Source organism: Anabas testudineus, chromosome 17 (genome assembly GCF_900324465.2).
Source record: "Anabas testudineus chromosome 17, fAnaTes1.2, whole genome shotgun sequence".
NCBI lineage: Eukaryota > Metazoa > Chordata > Actinopteri > Anabantiformes > Anabantidae > Anabas > Anabas testudineus.
Window position 1 is genome coordinate 14,075,838 of NC_046626.1, and position 4,050 is coordinate 14,079,887.

Consider the following 4,050-nt stretch of genomic DNA (forward strand, 5'->3'; position numbering starts at 1 on the left):
GACAGGACTGCACAGCTCTAGACAGTCATCAGAATAATAATTACTGTATCTCCTGTCATGACAGTTGTGGAAAAGAATTGAAATATGTCCTTTATAGTAAGAAGGTAATCTTGCAGGAATGTGTGTTTGCATGGTTTGTTTGACCACTACATGAGTACAATCATAGGGAAATAAATGTTTAAAAGTTTGAACTGCGGACAAGACAAGAAGAGTAAAGGTTGGTTCCTTGTTTCCTTCACCCCAACTTCTCAAGTTATACAACCGAAGTAGATTTGACCAGATATTCTACTAGAATATTTCTGCAATCTGTCAAACCTGCACAGTCACCTCTATAAAAATTGCAATGCAGATGAGAGGTCAAAACCGGCTGTGTACTGTCTCTTATTGCGCTGGTATGAGAAGAGTAATGGAACATGACTTAAGTCTACCTCATATTTTCTCAAAATGTCATGTCAGCAGTCTAAATTATGAGGTAAAGAGGGCTTGAACGCCTCACAGTGACATGTGCGGTCATCTGGCAGCGCCACTGGGGACTTAGGGATTTAGGTAAATCAAAAAAACAAAAAATAAAAACAAAAACAAAAACAAACAACCCCCCGCACCCAAAGAAAAAAAAAGCTAAAAAACAGACATGTAATAGACGAGGCCAAATTAAGTCTAGCTCGATTCTTGCCTTCTCTTTCCAACCGGCATTTGACCTCTGCTGTCCAAAAGAAGACGCAGGCAGTTTGGACAGACCGCAACCTGAACTGCCACACGAAATGACTCACCTGACATTGACTGGGCGTGACTATCCTCAGCTCACATTTTCCCCCACAAGTCTTTACGAGAACAAGCCAAGGTTGAAACTGTAGCACAAACCCACCCAGTACTTTCTGGCCCACTTGTTTTCTTTAGCGTATATATTGCTGATGCAGGATGGATAGAGGGATGAAAAATGAGAATCAGTGACTCACTTTATTTGCTTTATTCGGTCTAATGGCAGACGTGATGTTTATCGTGTTACTGTGGTAGCTATACTCCGAGGATAAGTTCTGTGACATGCTGCTTTTCTCAATGTTTTCATGTACGAGGGTCGATGAATAGTCTAAATATCACTGAGAGATGTATTTACGTTTTGTTTTGACTGCACAGGTGATAGACAAATATTTAGTCCCTTGGAGAAAATGGTGGGAAACTCCCTCTTGGGTGTGTAGCTCACTCATTTTCTGTGAACCAAACATTAAACAGGGAAAACCATCAGTCACTCTCTGCACCACTGTCGGGATTATAGTGTTTCTATCTGCTGGTGTTGGGCCGACAGGTGCCATACATGGAGGCTGGAGGCTCTGCGAGGGTGGGGGCCATGCAGCTACAGAGGGAAAAGGGTGGTGTAGAAGGTGGTAACAGGTAAACTACAATGAAACCACAGAATGTGCAGCTGCACAAGGAGTGTTTAGGGTCTCTCCACCACCTTGTTAGCTTTTTTACATTTACTTATTTGTTTGTGTTCTGGCAGTATTTCATTTATTAATAGATGTAATCAGTATTTAAGATGGCTCATTAGCACTTCTGAAGGGTGAATTTTCTGTCCAGGCTTGAGTAGCAAATAAATCTTTCTCTGAAATGTTGTTTGTACTATTAGTTTTATGTTTGATTTTTTTTTTATTTTTATGAATGTTACATTGTCAATTCCATCTTACAGTCTAAAAATGGTGAGCATAGTCTGTAACCTGTGTTAGCTCATCTCTTATATTCATATGTTTAGGCCATGACATTTTTTATTTATTTGCAGATAACTAAATGAGATAAGGGTTTAAACAGGCATATTTTATCAAGATGTATCCTTAATTAGCTATCATTTTACAGAATGGATTTGCATCACTGGTTTTCTTTCCATAGAAAACAAAGAAATACCCAGAATGCTGCAGGCAGCGTGATGGCAGAAATCTACACTTAAAAATATATACTCAAAATCGAGGTAAGTATGTCACATGAAAACATATTTTATCTTTTCTCTGGGAAACTCTCTAATTGAGGAAAAAACAAACGCTTAAAACTGAAATTTGCTGTAAATTTACCATGATAAATATTTGAATTGCTACAGCGATTCTGAATAGATGTAGCACGGTCATTCAAAGCAGCAAAACATAACAAATAACATTTTTTATCTCTGTTTAGACATCTTAAATATATCTTATCAGGAGGAACGTCTGCTTTCTAAACAGAGCCAAATCTCTCTTTCCTCTGTGGCCCAAAGAGACATGCAAAGCAGCACCGTGGTCTCAGTGTGTCTGTCCCCTGTTTGAAGTGTATCTAACTACCATATGTATTTGTTTTCCCCAAAGGAGTAAATGATGATTCTCTCTGTCTACTTATCATCCGCCCTCCCACCAGTGCACTTGTTATTTATTATGAAATGACACCTCACTGTCCGGCGAGCCTACTGCGGTGGGCATGATTCATGGAGGCAGACTATGAGACACAGGAAGACCATTAAAAATCCTATCAACATCGCGTCGCAGTTGGTGGACCATGAGGAGGAAACTGGATAGCCAGTGAGAAGTTTTATGTTCAAGCTTGTTTTATTATAATGGAGAACCCAGATCAGGACGCTATAATCCAATCTTTATGTGTCATTATTGCATTTTAATTTATTTATATTCAAGGAAATTGGAAATAATTTGGGAAATATGCTCATTAACTTTTTTTTTTAATGCTGAGAGTTAAATGAGAAGACTGATACCATTCGTGTACATATAGTAAATATAATAATAATAGATTTCATCCATTTAGCTAAGTTACCACAAAGACCAGAAACAGCTGTAAGTCCTCTAAAACCTATAGATTTGGTGTATGTCATTTGTTTAATCCCCAGAAAAATGGCAAATATGACAAGTTGTGGTTCTGCTGTGTCTGAGCTAACCATCTAACAAACCCAGCATAACAGTGATATCAATTGTCACCTTGCTGAAAATGATAAAGTCAAATCATTCCTTTGACAATTTGTGCAAAAACCAAGACTTGTTTCTGGGTCATAGGCCACAGATATGAACAGGACTCTGCTGTGAGTGTATTAAATGGCAGACATAATAAATACAGTATTACTAAAATGATTACAGACACACACAAATGGCCCTGGCATGCACACTGAAAATATCCTGACCGTTGCAGATGCCTGAGCTCAAATGGCATCAATCTGAGCTGAAAAACAGCCAGCGTGCAATGTTTATGAAACTAAATCCTTAAGAGCCCCGAAATTTCAGCTCAGTGATAAATTTCCTTTTTGGATTGTTTCAATCTTCGAATGCACTTAGATACACATTCTAGCTGCTTTGAAGACTGAAAGTGGACATATGGCTTTTCCTTTCCTCCCTTCAATTTACTGATACATACCAGGTGTTATACTTTTCATGTTGCCTGTTCAAGATAACGGTTTCATTCCTGGAAGAACACATGTTGGTATGTTACAGTGAGAAAAGCTGCCTTTTACCGTAAATATATTGCGCTGTTCTGTGGCAGAAATGAATTTTAATTTCATTGTTTAAGAGGCAAAGGGTCTGTTGCATCCCATGTGGCCCTCAGATGTTTCTGTTATTACCACTGTGCTAAGACAATTTATTATAGTAGAGTTCCAAGACACAAACTAAAGAAATGAGGCATGAATTTTCATCTGAGACATGCTGCAAAGGCCGACACTGCAATGGACAAGAAAGAATCTGTCGCACTGATAATTACCAGATACGAGGGCAGGAATGAGACACTTTGTTCACTGATTGTCAGGGTATGCTGAGGGGTGTCTCCTTTAAAGAGCCAAAGGGTGGTCAACACATCACACGCTCTGCAGAAAAATGCATGGAAAATGTGAGGTGAAGCTCTGGTGGCGGCTGTTTTGAATTTATCACAGTGATACACTCACAGCTGTCACACTGTACCATTTCAGAATGAAGGAGAAAAACAAAACTTAATTTATCGCCTAATTTCAAGTCCCTGTAGATCGGAGGGTGTTTGACAGGGAGCTGCGAGATTTCTGCAAGTGAGGTAACACTTGTGTCTATGAGAAGCGAAAGT